The 14,166-nt window shown below is 33.6% G+C and overlaps 1 protein-coding gene across 2 annotated transcripts in view; it reads right to left on the bottom strand.

Annotated features, from left to right (window-relative positions):
* The window catches only part of LOC123708179 (adhesion G-protein coupled receptor G2-like), a 36,367-nt gene that overhangs the window by 15,023 nt on the left and 7,178 nt on the right, over window positions 1–14,166 (bottom strand). For both annotated transcript variants that reach the window (XM_045658729.1, XM_045658731.1), the window contains exon 2: window positions 1,078–1,161. The gene's annotated coding sequence lies outside the window, so the exon portion shown is untranslated. The remainder of the gene's footprint in view (window positions 1–1,077; window positions 1,162–14,166) is intronic.

Genomic DNA, 14,166 nt, shown 5'->3' with positions numbered 1-14,166 from the left:
GGGACCGGAACAGTGCCGCATAAATTAAATAAACCAATAGTTTATTATAATAATAAATAAATAATTAAATAAAACCAATCATTCTTAAAATGTAAACTACATTCTCCTATACTGCGACCCATATGAATCATATTTCTTACAAGTTTGAACAGAAATATACAATAGACAAAACTTAGAAGATCGTATATGGAAGCGTCAATATTCATAGAAAAATTTGTATTTTACATCTTCGTGTAAACAGGGTAAAAATGACGGCCCTTACGACAGACACAAATGCAATAAATTATTAAAGAAATAACACAAAGATAGACTCCATGTATAAAACTACGAGCCCACATCCGACCAGTCTAAACAGATGATTCTATATTTCTATCAACACAGCCGAATGTCTGAGAATTTTATTTTATAAAACTATTTTCTTTGGCGTTTGCAGAATTTTGATGACTTTATTTTTTAAATTATGACATTCCAATTAATAATTTCCTTTGGCCTAATTAACAGAACTATTATTTCTATCTTCGAAAAGTTTTTCTAATAATATGTAGTTATTTTACTAATGTGTTTGTAAGGAGCCTGATAAGTGGTATCGCCGCCCATGAACACTCACATTGCCACTCACTTGCAAGTGCGTTGCCATTTAAGAATTGGTTCGCACTTTTCTTAAAGGACTATACGTGGAGTTGGTTCGGAAATACTTCAGTGGGCAGCTGATTCGACATAGTGGTGGTGCGGTAAACCTGCCTTAAGAGACGCTGAGTTGGGTTTAGCTATCCATGACAATAGAATACAGGAATCATTATACCATACAAATATGTTAGCTATTCTATTTTATCACCGGAATTTCTTTTTATGTGCGCATTTAACATTCGCTCGAACGGTGAAGGAAAACATCGTGAGGAAACCGACATGCCCAAAAATTCGACGGCGTGCGTCAGGCACAGAAGTTCACCTACTTGCCTATTAGATTAACAAATGATCATGAAACTGATACAGAAATCTGAGGCCCAGACCTAAAGAGGGTTTAGCGCCATTGATTCACTTCACAAACCCATACAAAAAAATGACAATGACACCAACCTTGCTCGATCAGGTCACGCTTGACTGTCGATCATCACCAGGCATCAGAAAGCGTGGAATTCGTTATAGATGGCATTCTTGTATCTGTAAATAATTTCATATTTAATAATACTATATTAGAAATATGTCACGCGATCAATATTACTTTATAATTTCTATAAAATTCATACTCAAAGTCGGTTTACCACTGCGCAGTTACGTTGTTTAAAAGATTTAATCAACGTTAATGAATAATAAATTATTAAATTTTTTTTGCAGAGTTGCACTTTTAATAGAAAATATGTTCATTGTTAAATAATTTAGTAAAAGTAAATACTAATTAAACCTAATTAAAGGTTATATTATGAAGTCAGAGCATAACATTGAAGACTGTATGACCTCTCTCTGACTAGTTCTGAAAACTGAATTACGGCAGATTATATTATATTTGATTTCATTTATACTGTTTTTCAAAAATCTATAAAGCGACGCCGGTTATACGTCTTAAACAATATCAATCCCGGGACCAGAAAGCCACAGATTGAAACCAAAACTGAACAACCCTATACCACGCATAATCTATATCTAATCTACAGATAAAAAATATATACAGATTATAAAATTGTAAAAGTGACAGTGTAAAAGTGAACAACCGAGACTAAGCGTCGCGTGACCAAACGGAATGCTTCATCGGACAATTAATGCCAGCCTTATAGGCTATAATTTGTGTATTTATCGACGACCTTGAACTAATTGATGAAAGGTGACTCTTAAAAAGATTTACTTCGAATGTCAGTACATTTCGGTTCTAGAAAGTCAATATTATTCAATTATTTTGATTGGAGTATGCGTTTTAATAACTTAATTACAAAACCTACTGTGTTAATTACATTTATTTCATTACCTTTGACATTACTATTTTCGTCTGTACAAAAATCAACACAAAGACCCACACACCCTCACTAGAATAGTCATAGTAGTGCTTAAGAAAAACATCGCATGTCGGATCCAAAAGGCTAACCTCTATGTCTATATACAAAAATAAATAAAAACGGACACATTAATCCAAGGCCATGTCTGATTTAGTGCCACTGGTTTATCGAAACAGCTAAGTAAATGTTCACAAAGACATGTTTTATCTACCTTCAATAGCTCTTAAACAATTAGATATAATTACCCTGGAATTACCGCGAAATTTGTTTCGTAGAACGCAAACCGGGAAAACAATTCCGCGATTACATTTTTTAATTACAGAGAGAAATCATTGTAATAACTTGCATCGATTTACAAAATAAATAGGGCTATCAAAGTCGTTATCATTTTATTAGCCAGCGTCAATAAAGAAGTTTTAAAAGGGATTGTTTTGAAAACCACGGCCCTTTAATAGCTTACCCTATTGATACTTGATACGCTTAGAATATGTGTAACATCCTGACATTAGCCACTGGAGGCTTCAGGCCAGCCAGTTTCCTATAATTAGGTTGGAATACCTTCAAACCTTTACAGTACGTTTATAAGAGAAGCCACAATTCTTTATCTCGGCCTCAGATATCTGTCGATTTTTGGTGTTTGTTGTGTTTTAATTGCGCACATAGACAGAGAAATTCAAAGCTAGAGCCGGGGTTTAAATGTACGAGCTACCGACCGATGGTGAATTTATTTGGCATATTGGTAGAAGGAAAAAATCATGCCTTCGCAACGCTATTAATCATATCTTAACCTGGACGGGTATTGCAACTGCAAAAGATACGCTTCAGGAAACTGACTTTGGTAGTCAGTTTCCTCCAGTAATGGATAAACACCAAGAGACGAAGAAGAATTTATTGCATGCTTTACACCAATAATAGTCAGTACAAGAACCTGAATTAACATTAGGACGTTTAATTTTAATAAATATATTAACTATTATTCATTTTTACATAAAAATATTTAAAATCACATTATTATACGTATTGTTTATAGCGTGATAAGAATAATTAGTGAGATCTTCGTGATAATTATGTTTCCTGTTGTAATTGTCTTTCACAGTTCCGGAACAACATTATTTACAATATTAGACGTATTTGCACATTTCTTTATGGGAATAATATGTAGGAAATAGTTTTGGTTGTATGTCCTGGCTTCTAGGCTCTTTGTTCTAATGTATTTCTTAAAATAAAAGATTTATTTAAGAAGCTGGTAGTACAATATCGTCTGTTAATATATTAGCAGCTGTTATGCTAAGAGGGCAAACGAAGTTACGGGACGCCCAAAGGAGCCGGCGTTTCCACCCGTGGACACACATTTACAAGCCTTTAATAGAGGAGTAAACTCTTTTTTTAAACAGTTGGAGGTCGTAAGGTGGAACCCCACCGTAAGTCGATTCCACAGTTCACTAGTTCGTAATCGAAAATGTCTTATGAAGCGGACCGTGGAAGACTTCCAGCCATCAAGGTGATGCAGATGAAACTTTGAGTTAATACATCTCTTACAGTGATTAAACGAGGCAAGAGGGATCAACCCAAACATCTTTACAATAATTGGTATGTAATTACATAACGTAATAATTAATAGACCGTACCGTTTACTTGAAAACCTTTATATAACCATGCCATTTGACATCTCCGAATTTCAGAATACCAGTCTCAGTCAAATACATAACCATAAACAGTAAATGTAAATGTAGATAATTAGTTCGCATTCATAAGTCATTGAGACTATAGGCCAAGACTACTACGACATAAAACGTTTCATATAGCGACACTGCACCCAATGGGAGCGGCAGCTATTCATCGTTCCTGGGAATATATTTGTTTACTTTGTTTACGTAACGATTTGGGGACGTACACTCATCAATTCATTACTATTAAAATTTCAAGTTTTTAAACTATACAAAACCGTACAACTAGTATTAATACAAAAAATATAATAAGAGTTATTAATTTTAAAAATATATTAAATAAAAAAGTGGCATTATAACCTTTTTAGGTCTGTGACTCAGATTTGTGTATCTGTTTCATGATCATCAATAGGCATCAATCAATAGGCAAGTACGTAATCAGCCTCCTGTGCCTGACACACGCCGTCAACTTTTTAGGTCTTAGGCAACCCGGTTTGACGGCCGGTCAAGCGAATATTAAATACGCACATAAAAAGAAAGTCCATTGGTGCACAGTCGGGGATCGAACCTACGACCTGAGGTATAAGAGTTGCACGCTGAAGCCACTACTGCTCTCATCGATAGATTAAACCGTACCTAAATCGCCTTTACCAAAAACTTTTCCATAGACAGTTTCAGACAGAATGACCGCACAGTCAATTCATACTGGTCCGTTAAACTAAACTTCATACTATTGTAGCCTTCACTTTTTTAAGCTATCGCAGAATATGGATAAAAGGAGTATGTAGAATATCCATAGCGCAAAATCACCTGCATCATCAGCACACCCACATATGTACACACCTTCACGTACATACGCTAACTTTTACATATAGCCGAATTAGGTATTTATTAGTTAAAAGTATTGAATAATTTTTATTGTTTTTTGCCTTTTGTAAATGTATAATATGTATTCCATGTTAGCTATATTTTAGTATAATTGTTTGTTATTGAATATAATTTTGGTAACCCTGAAAATTTTCACGTGTAACAAGAGTTTTAGATTTGCCGCCAATTCACAAAAACAAATGATAAATGAATGCAATATTCTACATTAGGTTACCAAAGAATTCTAAAATAGAAATTCAAAAAAGTTTAATTAGCAACATTTCTAACTGGCCAGTTCTTTTCAGTGTTACCTACGTATGATTATATAACATGTATTCGTATGTCACAAAATCTCGTCTAAAATGTTCTCAAATTAATTCGTGCAGAAAAATGGAAAAAATGAAAAGATTTACGGTTTAGAAAGATTACTGCTTACTATTCTCTTAATAACTCTTACCTCAAAATTAAACCTAAATCAGTATAATTATCTGACAAAACTACTATTTCGTCTCTTTCTATCATCAAACTAACTTCAAAACGGCTTTAATTTGTAAGTCTCTTGGATGTGGGGTGTTTCGTGCGTGTTCAGTGAAAAGGTTACTTTATTTGGTACACAACAAAAAATTGACGTACTCATTGTTATAATTGATTCATGATCGAATTGAACAGTGACGCCAGGATTGTGAAATTAGATACCACTGTGCGTCATTAATGGGGTTCTTGAAAGCCATGTCTGGGCAAATATATTGCTGTATATGACGTCCATGCAGTTACCGCGTCCCATAGATGACTCTAAAAATCGATTTATTTGTGGATATACTCACTAAAAGTTTAATATATAATAGTTGTTTGGTTAAACTGTTAATAAATAAGGCACTTACTAACTACGCAGCCTCAATGGTTTAGCTGCTAGAATGAGGTACCTATATAAGACGAAGCTCCTCAACTCAATTACATAAAAGTATTCAGTAAAAATGATGCTTGCCAAAAGAAGTTAAATTGTTGAAATAAAGAATACAAGACACAAAAAGTGTCTGCTCGTATCTGTCTAGCTTCGAACAAATGCTTGGAATATTTTTTAAATAAAACACTAATTTTAAATGTATATTTAGAAATCAACACAGACCTGAATATCCACCGCCATCACTACAGTTCGTGAATAATTATTTTTATTTTATATTATATTTTATTTACAGTTTCAGTAAAATTAAAATGCTCAATAAAGTTTGAGTTAAATATGAATGAAAAAAGTTATATTCGTGGAACTGTAATGGGAACTAATAAACAATAGCAATGGAATTAGATCTTAATGACACATAACTTGATTGCAGAAACTATTAACTGATACGGAGGCGGAAGTGTGTCAGATGTTAGTGTGCCAGACCTCAGTTTACGCTTCCTCTAATCTTATTTTAAGATGGAAGTTAACTGTTAATTTTTTAAAGATCCAAATTTATATAAATGAAAAAAATGTGATGCTAAATATGTATATGTGTAATAATAATTACGACACATAAACATATTAAGAGTGTAGATAATTTAATTAATCGTACGATTAATTCAGCGATACGAATAAAAATATCAGTTGTACTACAACCATTTTAGGTCTGAACCTCGATTTCTGTATCTGTTTCATAATCAGTTGATCAGCCCTCTGTGCCAGACATCGCCCTCGACTTTTTGGGTCTAAGGCAAGCCGGTCTCCTCACGATATTTTCGTTCACCGTTCAAGCGAATATTAAACGCACATTGAAAGAAAGGCCATTGGTGCACAGTCGGGGTTCGAACAGTGACCTAAGGGATGAGAGTCGCACACTGAAGCTACTAGGCCAACATATCTCTCTGTTACGAATACTCATGTAAAAACAAGGAAACAAGTTTGATTGCATATTCGCACTTGCAACGTTACGATAAAAATCTGTCAAAAACATAATATTATTTATAAATACTATACATTTGTTACCTTAGGTATTTATTACAGTTTTAGTGGAGACGAACTAGCTAGACTTAAAATAAAATAATAATTTTAACTAAATATGTTTCATTTACTCTAGGCATTTATAAATTTGACGAATACTTAAATTATCCTAATCCTTGGGATTGATTTGCTCCAATTCAAACAATTTGTATGACTCAAAAGATGGCGATTAAAAGGAGTGGCGGAAAGTTTCTTGCCAGGGCCCGCTCTACGACCCTTGACTTGCGAACTGGTAGTAAATGTAAATTTACAATTAATTTAACGTCTTTTGACGTTCATAAGTGTACTTGTTTACCTATGGGAATTAAGTTATTTTGTATTTGAATTTATACATGGTTTTTAAATTATTCCATTTCTATTAATAAAAGATGACAAATTGTGCATGTATGAAGTTTGATTTCAATGGGACCCATGCCCCGTGGTCCATACCAGGCTCCATTTCTGCATTTTTTTCACGGTTTTATACAAATTTATTCTCTGCTAGATATTATCTTTTTATCAATAAATATTTATCATGACTGTAGAGAAAAGTCTTTTTTGTTTGACATATTGAGTAAATTCTTATCATTTATGAAAGTTATGGATAGGTTTACGAAATTAGTAGGAAATTGAAATATCTGTATTTCGAAATTTTACGAATGCCTCACGATTTATCTTATCGTTTGACGTCTCCTCCTGCACTTCTCTATTGCTGTAAGTGGAAACAGGACGGAAGATACCGTTTGTTTGTTCTGTTATCATCACGCAATGTTTTCTGAATTGCTGTTTGTTTTGCAATTCCAATACCTCAGATTACATGTTTTTCAAATTATAAGCAAATTATTAGGGTATGAGTATGAAATTAAAAAAAACCTATTTACTATTTTGTCAGATGAAAGCTCTGAAGCCGATTAAGTGATTTTTTATTGTATTTTAGAACTCTCATTATTTAACCACAACCAAGATATGATGAAGATTGAAGTTTGTATGAAGTTGCCTGATGACTTATTTAACATGCGTTTTTTTTTTATATGTATAATTTTGTATATTATGGTAACGAAGTGTAAATAAATAAACATGTCATCTTCTATTAATAGAAATGAAATAATTTAAAAACCATGTATAAACTCAAACTCAAAACTTTATTCATATAGGTAAACAAGTACACATATGAACGTCAGAAAATAAATTAAATTAATTGTAAATTAACATTTACTACCAAGTCAAGAGGCATAGAGCGGGCAAGAAGAACTGGCAAGAAACTTTCCGCCACTCTTTTTAATCGCTAAGTTTTGAGTCATCCAAATTGTTTAAAATGGAGCAAATTAATTCCAAGGACTAGGATAATTTAAATATTAAATCATTGAGTCAAATTTATAAAAAGCTTTACGTTTAACGAGGGCTTTGAATTTATTTAGTGATAATTCTCTAATTTCGCTTGGGAGTTTGTTGTAAATCGAATACAGTTTCCATATAAGGAGTGGTTTATCTTCTGGAGCCTGGTTGGTCGTACAATCAAATTGGTTCGGTTTGAGTACCATTTATTTAAAAAAAACGGTTAATTATTACGATAAAACAATAAAATCCAACAGTTAAAGCCATTTAGATTTTGACGACACAGGATTACTAAATGTACACTACTATTATTATTTATATTATATTATGTCACATATTTGACATGGAAAATACTGGACTTTTAAAAATAAGATTTGGTATCTTTATGGTAATCTAAAGCTACAATCCACAGTGAAAGAAATTCCCTATAAATCCAAAGATTACTAAAACTATATTATTAATGATTGGAGTGAACCTGTCACTTCTGATTGAAAATGTAAGTTGTATTAGCTATTGTCTGATACCTGTTAATATCGCATTTTTTTAAAATAAAATATATCTAACGAGCCTACAGGTCGTCTATAATAGGCAGTTAACGCAGCCCATGGACACCCATTTTTAGTGGGTGCGTTGCCGGCCTTGCAGGGGGAGAACTCTCTAACTTTGAATCGTTGGAGTCGTATCTCTCACGAAAAAGACCGAGAGTCGATTCCACAGTTCGCTAGTTTATTTTAAATATAACATATACAGTTTTATTCAAAATCTATGAATTTAGCTAATTTTTAACACGAAATAATTCTTAAATGGAGAACCATTTTATTAATCGGCGAAACAATTATAAAATTCCAATTGATGACAATTTTATATATAGAATTCACTTGTTCAAATATAGTTTTAGACAGTGTATGACGATCGAATACTACAAGTATACGTATAGATACCGGCAAACATCTTGAACAAATGTCCTTGCCTGCGCAGAAGCGATTTTTAGGTATCGCTGGGAGAGGGGGCGGCGGCCGGTGCTGCGCGGCGGCGTGAGAGTGACGTATCGATCGCAGGATTGGTAAATCAGTTGACGTTTGTGTCCCGCTCTGTGTACGATGCGCAAACTTTCCTCCACTGCAGTGCTTAATGCTCAAGAAGTTTGCCGGTATCTGTACTAGGTTAAAAAAAACTGTACTATTAGTTGTCAGGATGACAGGCGTCTAGTTACTAAGCTACTAAAAAAGCAGTTAATTAGAGGATCTGTGCTCTTCCAGCATAACTAAATAAGTTTTTTTCTATATTATAAATAAAACTAGCGGATCCGACAGACGTTGTCCTGTAACACACGTCTTACATACAAAAAAATATCTAATAATGTAAATCATTCTTGACTCCACTTGAACTCGCAAAAAAATTAATAATTATCTATCCAGCCGTTTAGGAGTTTAATTACGAAACATGCACAGAAGAGTTATATATGTATATACCAGCCGTTTATTTTTTAAACAACCTAGACTCTGACTGCAACGCCATTTGCTGGTCTAATTTGTGAATCTAAACCATCCAGGGTTTCAAAAACGCATACAAAAAACAACATACAAATCGGTCCAGCTTTTTCAGATGAGTTAAGTGACAAACATACGTATAGTAGGACTGTATATATATAGATAAAAAAATGGCCCAGGCTCAGTGATAGTTTAAAGTTACGATTTGTTCGTATCTTTCAGTCTGTCGATCAGCTATCATTCACATACTGTCACAAACAAACTTTTCTGTTAAACATTGAAGTTGACCTTATGTACCAAATTGGGTATAAATAAGAATCAAGGTATCGATAATTACAGTGGTATTGGTAATAGATAATTATAGGTAACATTAGTTTGAATTATGAAATCGAGTTTCCGGAAACTGAACTGCCGTAACTACGTAGTTTATCATTGTATGTACTTTTTCTCTTGTTTAGTGTTCTAAACATACATTTTATATATACCTTGTTTAAGTTATACTATCGACATTTTTATATGTTCGCAGAGTGAGTTCACAGTAGATATTGTGTATATTATGTATTTAATATTATATATTAATTATATATTGTTACGAAGACGGGTCGACTACAATGTTTCTAGGTTTTTCCACTACTTAGAGAACTTTTCAGCAAGCTGAAACCTTTTTTCAGTCAGTTTCAGAACATGTGTAGTCGATTGGTGCAGTTTTCAGGAGACCCCTTTTCAGGCGTTTTCAGGCCTAGGTATACCCCTTTGATGAAGGAATATTCTAGACCGAACTTTCTAGGTGTGAGACAAGGACGAAATGATACGAGAGAGAGAGAGAGAAGATCAGAACATTCTCGAAACTAGACTGAGCACTCTAGAACGCAGTACGACAAGGACGGAGCAACGTGCGAAAGAGACAAAGAGTGCGGACGTTCTAGAATTGTGCAATCGTTACTCAGTAGCAAGCCCGCCTAGAAAGTTCTCGAATATTGTTTAAAATTATTCCCAGGGATATATAAGCGAGCCGAAACGCGACTAGTCGCCTTTAGTTTTGAATGCGATTACACGAGAGGAACACCGAAGCGATAAAGTGCGAATAAAGTGATTACAAGTGATAAAGAACTGTGTGAAGTGTGCAATAGTGAAGTAATAAGTGATTGTTTTTGTGTGTGTAATTATTGCATCTCTGCTATTAATTTGTGCCCATAAATTCCTCATTTGATTTATCAATAAATAAACCCTTGAAGAAATCCACGGCATTTTCTATCCGATCCCCTAGCTCGTAACAATATCAATTAATTTCTTTTTTGTAATTTGGCTTAGTACTGTATGTATTTTTGCAAATAAATAAAGTAAGAAATGTTACACAATCCTATTTTGAACATTGTTTTAAATTCAACGTTTCTCCGTAAAATACTTTATAAAAACACTTGTCCAAATTATACATTTGTATAATAACCAGGACCTATAGAAAAATGTGTCTGCCCTATGCCCCATTGAATATATATAAATAACAACGAAATACATACTTATAAAAACTTATACAGATAATAAACCTTTTACAGAAAGAAGAAAGGGTAAATTATGAAAGATTGTTTAATAATTCTAGTAAATAACATGTCTACATATCATTCATATCTTCGTTATCTAAATGAAACCAAATAAAACATCAATTTGTACGTAGTAATTTGCGGTAACAGTAAAACGGTTGGACAATAAAGCTCTATTTAGGCGTCTATTGGGAACACATAAACTATTTATACTTACTGACATTTCACAACTAAGACGCCTCGTGTATGACATATTTGTGAATATGTAAATTGACAATAATTTAATTCATACGTAATTTCTTTACGTATGGTACAAGATGAGACACAAGAAACTAATTAAATTAAATTTCATCCTTGTCACGTCGACGGCTAACGTTAGCCGCCCATATAGACTTTCCGCCGCGCACCTGATGATGGAACCAGCGGCCAATCGATGTAATTCAGATGCGAGACCGAAGATCGTCCACGGATTGCACAATACCAACACTACTCTGAGAGTAATTAAGCCTTAATCCCACGTCTAAGAGGAACAAATACGAACACAAAGTCAGTAAATGATTTTTTATGCGTGTAAATAACATCAACTTACGAACCAAACGGACATTCTTGCAATCCCAGCCAGCAGTATAATTGTACAATAATCAAGAGGATTTTCTTTTAATTCATATAAAATGGTGGAAAACGGGCAAGAAGCTCATCTGATCTAAAGTGAATGCCGCCCCTCATGCACACTCAATGCCAGAGGGCTCGTGAGTGCATTGCGTTGCCGGGATTAAGAATTGGTACGATCTTTTCTCGAATTGGTTCGGAAATACTTCAGTGGGCAGCTGGTTCCACATAGCGTCTAAGATAAGTCTGCCAAGTGCAGCAATACACAAATACATTGAAATTTAGCAAGCGTCATCACAGTTCGTCAAATATAATCATGGAGTTAGCGTAAATATAAATTATTTTTATTCACACTAAATAAAGTCGAAATTATCTGTTAACACAAGCCGGCGAGAGGCGTTTATGATTAATAATTATTCTACAATGGATAGGAATTTTGAGAACTTTAGCTTGCCATTCCATTACAATGTAAACTATGTAGAGACGCTGAAGAGACTGTGCCTTTTGTGGCATTATAGAGTAGTTGTTATATAGAAAAAATTATTACATCGTATAGACAATAAGGCAACCAAAAAGGCTCAGACGTTTTAAGGAGTTTGTTAGTTAGGAGTAAGCTTGAAGGTATAGACGGCCTTGTTGGGAGCATAATGGGTACGAAGATTAAACAAAATATTGTGAAAGAGCGATAAACACAAAAATGTCGAACACAAAATAATTATTAATACCAAAAAACAACTGTATCTGTTATATATGACAATTAGAAGATGAGAAGAAATATATAATAACTTGTCAGACGAATATTGTGATCATTGGGCGTTTATAAAATGCTACAAAAATATCTTCTTAGTAAGCTTTACAGGTGCATATTTGTTCCTTCTTAGGAGTTTTAGTTTGTAAAAACTATGTCAATAAATTATTTAATGGTAAGGGCCAGGTCACACGCATCTCTGAACTTAAAACAATAATGTTTTTTTAAGCGTGAGAGTAAAAAAAGACGAGAAATGTTCACACGGAAATGTCTTCATGGCTTCCGTGTGAAATAGATCTTTACTATCATTAAGGAAACAGCATTAGCAGTATGAGTTTAAGTCAAATCTATGTTTTTAATTCACAGTTAACATTTTTATTGTTTTTACGAACGTGTGGTTTAAGTTACTAAAATATACAATAAGAAAGAAAAACATATAATTTGTTCATAGTAGAATGTCTGAACTTTTTTTATTAAATTTTTTTTAGAATGGGGCAATTGGGCTCACCTATTAAGTGATACCATGGACACTCTCAATTTCGGTGGGCCAGCGAGTGAATTTCAGAATTCGTACGCTCTTGTCTTAAAGGTCCATAAGTCGAATTGGTTTGGGAACACTGACTTCATTGAGCCGAAAAAAGAGATTTACAATTCAACACGGTATCTGTAACGGTAAATAAAAATAACGGTTTGCCGGTATCTGTAATTGAGTAAGCCAGTTTGAAGGAATTCTGGATAGAGAGGACGGCACGAGATCCCAAGGAGAATCCCCTTCACACTGACTAAGTACATGCTTGCAGAGACCAGCAGACCAGGGGGGAACATAAGCGACTAATTTAGCTTATATTCTGATAAAACAGTGGCGCTACAATCTTTTATGCATCAGATTTTTATGTCTGTTTCGCGAACATTTTTTTTAAATAGTCAAGTAGGGTAAGCCTTCCTTTCCCGATTCACGCCATCGACTATGAGGATTTAAGATAAGCCGGTTTCCTCACATTTTCCTTTGTCATAGCAGGTAGTGTTAATTCCTCTTAATTTATGTAGATAAAATCGCACAGCTAATGTACTATATCTTTTATTAGGTAAGTGGCTGCAAAGAAATTATACGGTGATCTGTTAAGATTCGGATCAGTTTAATTACGTTTTTACTACGCGTATACGATAAAACAGACAAATGTTAAATCGACTTTGAACATATGAAAAACAAAAATCGTTCCACAACTGAGCGTTTTTAAAACAGTTTTTGCCGCAATCACTGTGTGGAACTAGCTGCCGAAGTATTTCCGAATCAATACGACGGTCCTTCAAGAGCGTTCCAATTATTAAAAGGAATATAAAAAATCCTCTCTATGATTAAAAAAAATAAAATGTAATATATACGATCGTTGTATCCCGTGTTGTATCTATTTAAGACATTATAATTGTATGTATGTTATGTAGTTCGACAAAAAGAGGTTCTTGCTTTTCTATACTATCTATTCTTTATTATCATTATGTAGACATACACACTAGCAGCTTAATAAGCTGTCGTTAATAATTTGTCGTCCTATACATATCTTTCCAGTAGGGCTAGTCCATTTTGTTGTTTCATGTCTCCATCTTTTACCCTACGTTCTAGTTGCTGTTATTAATTTCTTTAAGAATCCTTTGCGACAAGATGTTCGCATCTTGTGCCTCGTACGAACATGAATTATCTGCGTTATTCGTCAATGTATCGGGCTTTAGCTAAGTACATATAATACAATTTATAAAAATGTTATTTTAGCAGGAAGGTTTTGACTTAGTAGTAGTAGTAACAATCTGTTTTTCTTTAAAATATATTAATGTGTATAAGTTATAGTTTATTTAATTATTAAATTCAGCTTTGAATTTTTTTACTATTTGTGTACTTTATTTGCTTTCTGTTTCGTATATTTTGTTTAACAATGTAATCTGTTTTACTTATAAATATTTATTTCAATAAA

Source organism: Pieris brassicae, chromosome 4 (assembly GCF_905147105.1).
Source record: "Pieris brassicae chromosome 4, ilPieBrab1.1, whole genome shotgun sequence".
Lineage (NCBI taxonomy): Eukaryota > Metazoa > Arthropoda > Insecta > Lepidoptera > Pieridae > Pieris > Pieris brassicae.
The sequence above is the reverse complement of the archived record's forward strand: the minus strand, read 5'-3'. Positions and strand labels throughout refer to the sequence as shown.